Source organism: Petromyzon marinus, chromosome 48 (genome assembly GCF_048934315.1).
Source record: "Petromyzon marinus isolate PM22_M1 ecotype Great Lakes invasive population chromosome 48, UKy_Petmar_22M1.pri1.0, whole genome shotgun sequence".
Lineage (NCBI taxonomy): Eukaryota > Metazoa > Chordata > Hyperoartia > Petromyzontiformes > Petromyzontidae > Petromyzon > Petromyzon marinus.
This window is the reverse complement of record NC_133714.1, coordinates 11309662-11322136: the sequence shown is the minus strand read 5'-3', so window position 1 is coordinate 11322136 and position 12475 is coordinate 11309662. Positions and strand designations below refer to the sequence as shown.

The window sequence follows — 12475 nt, the reverse complement described above, 5'->3', positions numbered from 1 at the left end:
CCCAGGCAACTGCACCGGCCCCAGACTCCAGGCCGCACAGCCCCCATGTCCCCTGGCCCTGACCAACTTCAATTCTTCCTCCCTGGTCCCTCAGCCACCACCTTTGAAATGCCTACTTGGATGGATGACATCGATTGCAGGAAAACATTGCCCAACGTTGCTTTTATCGAACATGTGTTTCGACTATTCACGGTTTACCTCATTGGGTCTGGTTTACGGAACACGAGGGTCATGTTTCGGCTTTACGCAGTAAGTAGTGCCATAAGGTGTGAATGAATCGACTGTGAGAAAAATATTACTTCCCATGTATCTTTTGTGTGTGCGTATACGTGTGTACATATGTGTGTGTGTATGTGTGGGGAGCGGTAGTGTGCTACGAACCCGGCGAGCTGAGTTCGATTCCCAGTCATGGCCGCCAACACCAGTTACGAATCAGTTTCTACAGATAGTAGGCTTTCATGACCAATATCATCCATAAGAGGTGTTTGGATTTAGATCGCGTAAATATATAAATGTGTCATTAAAAACCACCACCACCCGACACAGCCAACTAGTAAGGGTTGTCACGTAAACAGAACATGCCAATTCGTCACTAGTACAGCACACCAGTGTGTTGGAGAACCAAGCCACAACATTTACAATCTGAGTATGAGATTTCGCCAGTAATTACAACTAGCTTCATCAGGCGACAGACAGATTTGTCGAGAAGTCTTACTGTTTCGCTCCTTATATAGAGGAGTAGATGTGGTAAACACACTTCTGCGCTCTTGTGCAACGTGGGGCGGGGGGGGGGGGAGATTAATGAGTCAACGCACATTATGCATGTGCATTATGCGAGCCTTTACATCTTGTCCTTCCTGTCTATTATGTGTATTAAAATAGCCGTACCAATGGTAATCCTTATTGAAGTATGGTGCCCTTTATACAGTAGGTGTTGAGACTGAATCGGAGACACTAAGAGTTGGAGGCACTCTGTTTATTAACACGCACCAACGGGTTAACACTTCCAAATAAGCCGTCTATAGTCGACTACGGTTCCCATGTCAGGACAGTTGGTAGACTGCCTGACTGGCGACGCCGAGATGGTGAAGAATCCAGCAGCGTGACGGGGATCCCACTACAAGCGACAGTCCCGAGGTCCCCTCTCGGGGCCCCTCTTATGCTGTCAGCATGGCCTGGCTCCGCCCCCGGCCACGCCCCCTTTCTAGAACCTACCCGCGGGTTCCTGGTGTGTCCCTTCCATGACCTTTCCCCTAAATCCCCCTCTGGTCTATCACCTGGCCTGCTGCTGTAAGAGCTGATGTAAGCTGCAGATCCCCTTCCCCACCAACAGCCAGCGCTATGCTGCTACATAGCTAATTCTATGTCACTCCATAGGCATGCATTTAAATAATGTATTATTTGATGTTCTTTGGTTCTTTCGGTAAAGTCACGTAGATAGAAAAGGAATAATAAAAAATAAAGTTAATAAAAATTAAAAAATAAAAATAATACTGTAGCCTGGTTCTTAATCGAAGTGAGTGTACTGGAAGTCTATAATGTAGACTGTAGCCTGGTTATTAAGTTTGGTGAGTGTACTGGCAGTCTATAGTGTAGACTGTAGCCTGAAAAATACAAAAATAAAAAAGCCATTACGTTCCGATCGCAACACAAGCGGTCGTCATCATGAAAAGGGGGGTTAGCCTCTAAAGGCAAACTGTTTATAGAGGTTTGGAGATGAGCATAGTCTAAGTGTCTCACGCAGCACTAAGGCGGTAGCTATCCAAATGGTTAAGGTCATTTTGATTTCTTTCAATTTCGATAGATTATCTAATTTGTCTTGGCCAGTAGTAGCTAGTTTTGTACAAAACTTCAACATTATCAACATCAATTGAGTGTCCTTGTTGGCACGCGTGTTCTGCTACTGCTGACAGTTGCATTTGTGAGAATTTTATATATCTCTGATGTTCTTTTAGTCTAATGCTGATCATTCATCCTGTTTGCCCAACATAACATTTACCACACGTGCAGTTAATCCTGCACACACCTTCTGTTGATAGCTTCAGTAAGACATCTTTTGTACCAGATATGAATTTCTGTATTTTATGTACCATGCCAAATCTGACCAGGATGTTTTGTTTTTCCAAACATCTGGCTAGTTTTTCAGTTACTCCCACAATCTACGGTATTTTGATTTTTTTATTACTTGGGCAGTTTTAATGCTTTTGTTATTTTGTTTGGTTTTGGTATTCAAATACCCTGTTGATTTGTGCATCATTGCAACCGTTCATTTGCAGCGCTTCTTTAACATGTTGAATTTCACTTCTCAGACTGTCACCATCTGACACTTTCTTAGCTCGATGAATGAGCGTCTTGATAAGAGCAGATTTATGGGTGGGGTGATGGTGTGACTGCATTCAGATAGGCGTCATTATGCGTTTTCTTTCGGTAAACACTGAGTGTTATTTTACCATTTCTACCCCGTCCGAGCAGAATATCCAGAAATGGTAGAGTTCTGTCAGCTTCCACTTCCACGGTGAACTGGATGGATGGGTTTTGCGAGTTGAGATGATTTAGAAATGCGTTCAGTGTATATTTGCCGTGTGGCCAGACCACCAATGTGTCATCCACATATCTAAACCAAGCAGATGGTTTTAGTGTGCTTGAAGCTATTGCTTTTGTTTCAAAATCTTCCATGTACAAGTTCGCTATCACAGGAGACAAAGGAGAGCCCATTGCTGCTCCTTCCTTTTGTTTATAGAAGTTACCTTGCCACAAGAAGTAAGTGTTCTTTAGACAGTGTTCAGCTAAAACTTTGTTCGATACCAGAGTGTGCAGTAATTAAATTGACTCGTTGACCGGGACCCTCGTGAACAGAGAGGTCACATCAAAACTTACGAGAATATCATTAGGGTTAAGCTTATATTTAATTAAACTTACGAGTTGTTCAGAGTTTTTATGAACGAAGAGGTTCTACCGATGTAGGGCTGTATTTGTTTCATTATGTATTGTGCTAATTTGTACGAGGCAGAGCCTATTGTACTAACTATGGGTGTTAATGGGACAGCAGGTTTGTGAATTTTTGATAGCCCATACAGTCTTGGTGGTTTGATGCCCTTGGACAAGTTCAAAGGGCTCGCATAATGCACATGTGTGGTGGTGGTATTGGAGCGCGCACACACCAACTCCGGTTAACTCCCATTACTTACCTGTGCGGGGCGGTTGTGACACACCCCTAGCCGGGGTCCCTCTCGAAAGGAGGGGGGGATGTGGTGCTACGATCCCACAGAACACGCCCCTCTCGAGGGGAGGGGGGTGTGGTGCTGGGATCCCACAGAACCCCCGCCCCTCAGGGGGAAATCGTATAAAAGGCGGGAACTTGAGAACGAGGGGGCAGTTGGAACAGGTCAAGAAGAAGAACCAGTTGAAGACCGAAGAACAGCTAGCTAGTCCCTGCAACTCCTCTGGGTCGCTGCCAGAGCAAGCCAGTGGTGCTACCCCAGAGCCGCGAAGGCCAATGTCCTTGTAAAGGCCGGATTCGCGTGGCTGGTGGTCGGGACCTGTGCCTTGGCTGGGCCAGGTCAGGTGGTCTCCTTGAGAGGAGGGCTGTTATATAGGTGGGAGTAAGCGAGTTAGCTTGGGGAGTTAGCTTGGGGGATACTTCCCCTGAGAGAACGGGTGAAGAGGCCGTTACCTCTTCAAGTATTTATCTGTAGCGGCTAAGAGTTAATAAATACGTGTTGCCTCACGTTCAACCGTCTCTGTTGTCACATTGCCACTACACATGCATAATGTACATTGCCTCAGTAACCCCCCCCCCCCTCCCACATTGTGCAAGAGCGCAGCTGCGTGGTCAACACATCTACACCTCTATATAAGGAACGAAACAGGAAGACTTCTCCACAAATCTGGTTGTCACCTGGTGAAGCTAATTGTAATTACTGGCGAAACGTCGTACTCAGATTGTCAATGTTGTGGCTTGGCTCTCCAACACACCGGTGTGCTGTACTAGTGACAAATTGGCATGTTCTGTTTACGTGACAACCCTCACTAGTTGGCTCTGTCGGGTGGTGGCGGGTTATAATGACATATATATTTACGCGATCTAACAAAAAAACCTCTATTATGGATACCACTAAACTAGGATGTAAAAAATGTATAAGCTTATGACGGAGGCCCCAGGGGGACAGGCGTCTATGACGTCTCCTGGCCAAAGCCCATTTGGTGGAGCCAGGAGACTGAATCCTTACCCACAGTGCTCCTCCAAAAACAACAAAAAGCCACTTCGGATGGCCACGTGGAATGTTCGAATGCTCACTGCGGAGGAGAGGCTGCCACTCATCTGTCGGGAGCTGGATTGGTATCGCCTGGATCTCTGTGGTATTCAGGCGGTCCGGTGGACCCGTTCTGGCTCCTGCCACCATGAGGGGTGGACAGTCCTCTACTCGGGGCAGGAGACTGCCAAACAACAAGGAGTGGCTCTTCTTCTGAACAAGAGATTGAAGGGGGTGTGGGAGTGTGGCGGTGAGGTGTGGAAAGCTGTAAGCCCCAGGCTACTTTGGGCTCGCCTTCCCATCAACCAGAGGTGAGGAGTAGTGGTCGTGGTTACTTATGCCCCCACCTAAGAAGAACATCCGTGGAGGGATGCAGGCAAGGCTGATGAGTGAGATGCCTCCTATGACCTCCTGTCACAGGTGCTGGCTAAAGTGGCCCCTCGGGATAGAGTCATCTTGTTGGGTGACTTCAATGCCCTAGTTGGTCATGATGCTAGCACCTGGTCTGGAGTGATTGGAAGACATGGGTCAGATCAGCTCAATAACAACGGTAGAAGGCTGGTAGATTTTTGTGCAGCCCATGGGCTTGTAATTACCAACATGCTGTTCCGGCATCGGCGCATCCACACAACATCATGGATGCATACCGGGTCCAAGCAAGAACATCTGCTGGACTACATAGTAACAGAACAGTGGATGTGGACCCATGTCCTTGCCACCAGCACCTACCGTGGAGCTGATCTGCCCACTGACCATCGACTTGTCATCTGTAAGATGTGCCTGCCATTTTTCCACTCTGGTAGTGGATGGACACACAGGACTGCATTAAAACCCATAATGGCATGGTCTCAACTAGTTCATGAAAGTTGCAAGCAAGAATTTCATCATCGCTTGTGGCTGGGGTTGGCATCGTCCTCGACTCCTCCTGATGTCGAGGGAAAATGGGCGAGGTTTAGGACTGTGGCCATGCAGTTGCAATGGCTGCTTTGGGTACACGGTCCAGACTTCCTCAGGGACCCTGGCTGATAGAGGAGGTGTTCGGGCTGGATGAGAAAAAGCGACAGGCCCACTCTCATCGTCTACAGCATCCCACGTCGGAGAATGAGGAGGCTTACCGCAGTCTTCACTAAGAGGATCGGAGAGCCATGAGGTGCTGCAAGGATGGTTGGTGGTCGCGGGTTGCTGAGGAGATGGAGTCTGCCTAAATCACTCTTTAATGCCATCAAAAATAACAACCTGCAGAGCCACACCTACTGTATAACCATAATTAGAAGAAAGAACGGTGATCCAATCTCTGACCACCAGGCACAAGTTTTCAGATTTGCTGAGCATTTCTGTGAGGTCCTGGGGGAGGGGAAATCCCTAAGCCTGGAAAACATTGTGGGACAAAGTGGGGATGACCCTGCTGAGGCTGCAATGTCTCAAATATTGGAAGAAAAAGTCACCCCCTGTGAGTGGCTGGCTAAGGTGCCATCTGTCGAGGAAGTACTGAAGGTGATCCAAAGCCTGAGATCAGGAAAGGCACTGGGCAGAACTAATCTCCCAAGCGAAATGCTGAGGGAGGGTGGCGTTTGTGCACAAACTGCCCTACATGACATCATAACAAGTCTGGACCACTGAACGGGTTCCACAGGATTGGAAGGATGCCATGGTGGTCCTCCTCTTTAAGAAGGGGGACGGCATAGACTGTAACAACAAAAGGGGTATCTCACTCCTCAGTGTGTCGGGAAAGGTCCTGGTAAGGATTATTCAACATCGCCTTGCCAGGCATGCTGACGAGAGGCTTGTGGAGCCCCAATGTGGTTTCAGGAAAGGTTGGTCCTGCACAGATGGCATATTTTCTGTCCGTCTGCTACAGCAGAAGTGTAGGGAATTCCAACAGGACCTACATCTCTGCTTAATTGACCTGGTCACGGCCTATGATACCATCAGTAGGGCTGGGCTCCGGGTTGTTCTTCGTGCTTTCAGAGTCCCTGACCCTCTGCTCACGCTCCTTAAGGATCTTCATCATGGTGAGCGGGCCCGGGTAAAACTAAGTGACCGGGAGCCAGAGCCATTCCCTGTTCACTTTGGGATGCGACAGGGATTTCCTCTGGCTCGCACATTATTTAACATATTTTTCGACCAAGTAGTTCGTGAAGCCTTCCATAGCTGTACTGGAAGAATTTCCATCTGGTACAGATACAATGGGAGGCCGATCGATGCCCGGGTGCGGTCAAGGGATGGCTCCCTATTGCTCAACCATGTTATGTATGCCGCTGCTGCTGAACCTGCAGCTTGCCGCTAAGAGGTGGGGACTTACCATCAGCCCCACCAAAACTCAGCACCTGCCTGGGTATTTTGTACAATCGGACCCTCCACCCCCACAAATCACTAATTGGTGATGGGGCAGTTGTGGAGAGAGTGGAGAGTTTAACATACCTGGGAAGTGTGCTCATGACCGGCTTCGGTTTGACAGCAGAGGTCTCACTCCGAATTAGTCGAGCAGTATTATCATTTCATCGGTTGCGTAACGCTGTGTGGAAGCTACCTGGTCTGTCGCTCCGCAAGAAGCTTCAGGTCTTTTCGGCAGTCATGCCCTCCCTTCTCTATGCTCGCGAAACGTGGACCCCCCTAATGGAACATCTTCGCTGGTTAGAAGCATTTAGGCTGGCCTGCCTACGATCCATCCTGGATTTAACCAGGCTGGATTGTGTGAGGAGCTCACATATCCTTGAAAGATCTGGACAAAGTCCCATCGGTGAGCTCCTCCGGCAGGCAAGGTATGCATTGGCTGGGTCATGTAGCCCGCATTCCCAGCCACCGCATGCCTAAACAGCTTTTGTTTGGCCGGATCGATGGGCTAAACGGGCGCGGCACGGGCTAGAGAAGAGATTGAGTGATGTGGTACAGGAGGATGTGGAGCTGAGTGGACTTGCCGATGACTGGTACCTGCGGTTTCAGAATCGGCCTCTGTGAAGGAAGCTCGTGAAGGACGCTACTAGGCAGTTGGAGGCAGTCGCCCTCCAACAACAACGGAGGGCGGAGGAGCGACGCTCACAACAACGAGCTTAGCGCCGGGTGGCTAAAGCACAACAAGTTGGTACAGTAGGGGGCACAGGTGGTGTATCAGCTAGTCGTCTCAGTCGGTCGACCCGTGGCACCTGGGTCTGCCCCGTGACCTCGTGCCAGCGGGCGTTCGACATTTCAAGTGGCCTCAATGTGCACATAGCTTGGCATTAGCGTCGTGGTGACGTCACCGCCACTTAGTGGTGAATGGCGGTTGTTGTTGTACGTGTGTGTACGTGTGTATATGTGTTTATATGTGTGTATGTGTTTGTGTATATGTGTGTGTATATAGGTCGACGCAGCCTGAAATGAGTACCTGGTGCGGTGTGTAAACATCGCCACGGGGGAGACAAAGGCGGCCGGGCGTGGTGCTGGCCACCCACCCCCTCGTGTACCGTTCCGGCCTTCATAGGTGCTCGCTAACAGCACTTGCCCCTCCAGTCTGTTAAGGCTATACGGGGGATCTTTTTGTGTGTACGTATGTGTACGTGTGTGTATGTGGTTGTATGTTTATGTGTGTGTATGTGTGTACGTGTATATGTGTGTACGTGTGCATATGTGTGTATGTGTTTGTATGTGTGTGTGTATGTGTGTACGTGTGTGTACGTGTGTGTATGTCAGTATGTGTGTATATGTGCGTATGTGTTTGTATGTGTGTGTATATGTGTTTGTATGTGTGTGTACGTGTGTGTATGTCAGTATGTGTGTGTATGTGCGTATGTGTTTGTATTTGTGTGTATGTGTGCACGTGTGTATGTGTGTGTATATGTGTGTGTATATGTTTGTTGTGGGGAGCGATAGTGTAGCGGTTAGCGCGCTGCGCTATGAACCTGGCGACCCGGGTTCGATTCCCGCTCACGGCCAACACCAGTGACGATTATCTGAACCGGTCCCGGGCCTCCCCTAGGTCCACTCAGCCTCAAATGAGTACCTGGCGCGGTGTGTAAACATTGCCACTAGGGAGACAAAGGCGGTCGGGCGTGGTGCTGGCCACCCACCCCCTCGTGTACCGTTCCGGCCTTCATAGGTGCTCGCTAACAGCACTTGCCCCTACAGTCTGTTAAGGCTATATGGGGGATCTTTGTTGTATATGTTTGTATGTGTGTGTGTACGTGTGTGTACGTGTGTGTACGTGTGTGTACGTGTGTGTACGTCAGTATGTGTGTGTATGTGCGTATGTGTTTGTATTTGTGTGTATGTGTGCACGTGTGTATGTGTTTGTATGTGTGTGTGTGTACGTGTGTGTATGTCAGTGCATTTGTGTACGTGTGTATGTGTTTGTATGTGTTTGTATGTGTGTATATGTGTGTATATGTGTGTGTATGTGTGTATATGTGTGTGTATGTGTGTATATGTGTGTATATGTGTGTGTATGTGTGTATATGTGTGTGTATGTGTGTATATGTGTGTGTATATGTGTGTGTGTATGTGTGTGTATGTGTGTATATGTGTGTGTATGTGTTTGTATATGTGTGTACGTGAGGTATGTGTTTGTATGTGTGTGTATGTGTTTGTATGTGTGTGTATGTGTTTGTATGTGTGTATGTGTGTACGTGTGTATGTGTGTATATGTGTGTATATGTGTGTATATGTGTTTGTATGTGTGTATATGTGTTTGTATGTGTGTGTATGTGTGTACGTGTGTATGTGTGTATATGTGTTTGTATGTGTGTACGTGTGTATGTGTGTAGTTGTGTGTGTATGTGTTTGTATGTGTGTATGTGTGTACGTGTGTATGTGTGTGTGTATGTGTGTACGTGTGTATGTGTGTGTGTATGCGTGTATGTGTGTGTATGTGTGTACGTGTGTATGTGTGTGCCAGCCCACGCGAGAGCTCTCCAAGCCCATGGAGCGATGACGATCAGAGCGGGACTCGGCCGAGTGTGACTCGTGGACAGCGACAAGTGGACTCTCTCATCTCGTCCTCTATTACACAACAACAGCAGCAGCTATAGCTTGCTACTAGCCTCAAGTCTCTTCCTTGACAGCAACAACAACAGCAGCAGCAAGACGAACCACCACGCTCCGCGGGACACGGGAGCTGCTCTTGACAGAAGGCGACAACACCCAGCCGAGTGATCCAGGTGAGTCCGAGTCCCCCTCTTGTTCCTTAAAATTCTGCTCAGCATGAGGAGCCACGCGAAGGCTCCAAACGTCGAGCGGCCAGCAACAAAGAGCACCCATCAAGTTTACAGCGCCAGGGAAGCGAGATGTTAACCACCTCGCAAGGTATACAGGAGGACGTGGATTCGATTCCGAACCTCACGTCTGTCTCTCTCTCCCCGTGGTGGACGCGTGGAGTTTTCTCCGGGTTATCCGGTTTTTCCCTCCACATTTAGAATCAATATCATGCGTGTAGAGTATTTGGCTGCGATACATTTCCACGTGATGATGATAAGCTTATTCGTTGAGCTATCATTCGTGGCCGGGTGGCTTCTGAAAAGAGCAGTATAGCTCAGTGGGCCTTACCTGGTAAAATAAAAATATATAGTTTAGTTCAAAATAACTGGGTTCTTGAATGGAGCGAGTTTTTATTATTATAGCCTTTGGAGAGGATAAGAGACGCTGATGTTGGTGATGGGAGGAGGGAATTCCGGAGTGCAGCAGTGAGAGGGAAGAAGCAGAGAGAGGAAAGTGATGTGACATGTGGCAGAGATGCATCATTGATGAGTGCCATTTTGACCCTTTAATGACTCTAATTACTCTTTTTCTCAACACGTGTTTAAATACTGTGTTGTGTGATGGCACTGCTCCATATATTATGGATGGCAGCGTTAAACTCGTTGACTCACCGCTCTAGCCCTTATATAGCATCATTAGAGTTCACATCACTCACTCAGCTCTCTAGCCCTTGTAGAGCATCATTAGAGTTAACATCACTCACTCAGCTCTCTAGCCCTTCTAGAGCATCATTAGAGTTCACATCACTCACTCAGCTCTCTAGCCCTTCTAGAGCATCATTAGATGTCACATCACTCAGCTCTCTAGCCCTTCTAGAGCATCATTAGAGTTCACATCACTCACTCAGCTCTCTAGCCCTTCTAGAGCATCATTAGACACGCAGAAGTTTTCAATGTATATGTTTATTGTTGAAGGTAGAATGCATACCTTCTGTTTTAAGTGTAGCGGGGTACACCTGCAAATTAATCAGCCGGCTCAATAGATATTTGTATAGTGCCGTACAACAAGCGTACGCAAACTCACTGGCATTGATGTTAGCATTGACTGAGCCCCATGGTCCATGAGCAGGGCCCTTTTCGACACCTTCTGGTCAGCGTTTTTTTCAACAAACCCGACTCTCCTGATGAGACGACACTCATCAGAATCAGAATGTTTATTTATGCTGCAGGAGGAATCCGATGAGCTATAAAGCTCTTTTTCACAAATGTCGAGTTGGAGCAGGAGGGCAAAACGTTACAACAACAAATAATACAAAGGCACGATAGGAGCGCAAAGCATAGAAAGCATCACTAAACAATATATACAAATAAAATCAAACATGTTTCGATTTAAAGCTTTCGTGACTGCAAGGATTCATCTTCTTTGGTGCTTTCGGTAAAGTCACGTAGAATGAGAATAAAATAATAAAATAAAATAACAATAAAATTCTCACGACGTTTCGGCCACAACACAAGTGGCCTTCTTCAGGTGAAAGGAACAAACCTGTCGGGACGACAGAGCTTCAATGAACGTTGTTATAATTAGTAGCGTCTTTTAAGCTGGTTTAGAGAAGTGAGGCACCTTGACAAAGGGGTTTACATACCAAACAGGATAATTTAGCATTGCCACAGCTGAGGGATTAGCTTGTGACTGGTCACAGAAATGGCTATGTTAAAGTCAAAGCCTACACATCCACAGAGGCACCTAGTACAAATCAAACAGCTATTTCAATGCTAAATTCTCCTGTTTGATTTGTACTAGGTGCCTCTGTGGATGTGTAGGCTTTGACTTTAACATAGCCATTTCTGCGACCAGTCACAAGCTAATCCCTCAGCTATTTCAATGCTAAATTCTCCTGTTTGGTATGTAAACCCCTTTGTCAAGGTGCCTCACTTCTCTAAATCAGCTTAAAAGACGCTACGAATCTTAACAACGTTCATTGAAGCTCTTGTCGTCCCGACAGGTTTGTTCCTTTCACCTGAAGAAGGCCACTTGTGTTGTGGCCGAAACGTCGTGAGAATTTTATTGTGTAATTTTATTTTATTATTTTATTCTCATTCTACATGACTTTACCGAAAGAACCAAAGAAGGCAAACAACTTTTTTTTATTTTTCAGCTGAAGCTCACGGAACTATTAGCTTCTTTTTTTCCGAAGCGACCTGGCCACAAATGATGGCTCAACAAAGTGGCTTAACATGTGGACGTTGATAGCAGCAGCCAAACAATCTAAATAATATAGTGTCGAAACCGGCCAATGGGTTTTTGCTCAAACAAAGGCTGCTGATCAGATTGAAAACGCAAGACATTCGCCAATAACACTGGCCTAAAAAATATCAGAGTATATAACAGGTGACGTTTCGGGCAATGGTCTTTCTTCACGATACATAAATTCCGGAAAGGTAGAGTGAGTTGTGTTGTTCTTTGTGCTTGTGCAGCAGCACCAGCTAGAGTAAATATCTGAGTGATCAATGGGCTAACACATAGATTTAATCTGCTGGAATTTTATTATAATATGTGCATCATAGTCAGCCATGCTCAATCTGCTGCTGTGGTCAATCCTCTGGTAGATAAAGTCCACCCCACGTCACCTCTGGGTTTTACCAGACTGGATCACATTGTGAGGAGCTCACAGAAACTTTACGTAGCCCGCATGCCCAGCCACCGCATGACCAAGGTCCGTCTGTTTGGCCGGATAGAGGGGGCTACACGAACGCGACACGGGCTAGAGAAGAAATGGAGCTGACGCGGTACAGGAGGATGTGGAGCTGAGTGGACTTGCCGATGACTGGTACCAGCGGTGCCAAAAATCGGCCTCTGTGGAGGAGGCTCGTGACGGACGCTGCTGGGCAGTTGGAGGCAGTCGACCTCCAGCAACGGAGAGCGGAGGAGCGACGCTCACAGCAATGAGCGGAGTGACGGGTGGTTAAAACGCAGCAGGCTGGCACAGGAGGGGGCACAGCTGGTGGTGCAACTGCCAGTAACCTCAGTCAATGAACCCATGGCACCTGGGGGCT

The 12475-nt window shown here is 47.5% G+C and overlaps 1 protein-coding gene across 1 annotated transcript in view; it reads left to right on the top strand.

The window, feature by feature from the left end:
- Window positions 1-9080: 9080 nt before the first annotated feature.
- Window positions 9081-12475, top strand: part of LOC116952762 (protein kinase C delta type-like) — a 75371-nt gene continuing 71976 nt past the window's right edge. Inside the window, exon 1 of the mRNA XM_032972386.2 lies at window positions 9081-9385. The gene's annotated coding sequence lies outside the window, so the exon portion shown is untranslated. The remainder of the gene's footprint in view (window positions 9386-12475) is intronic.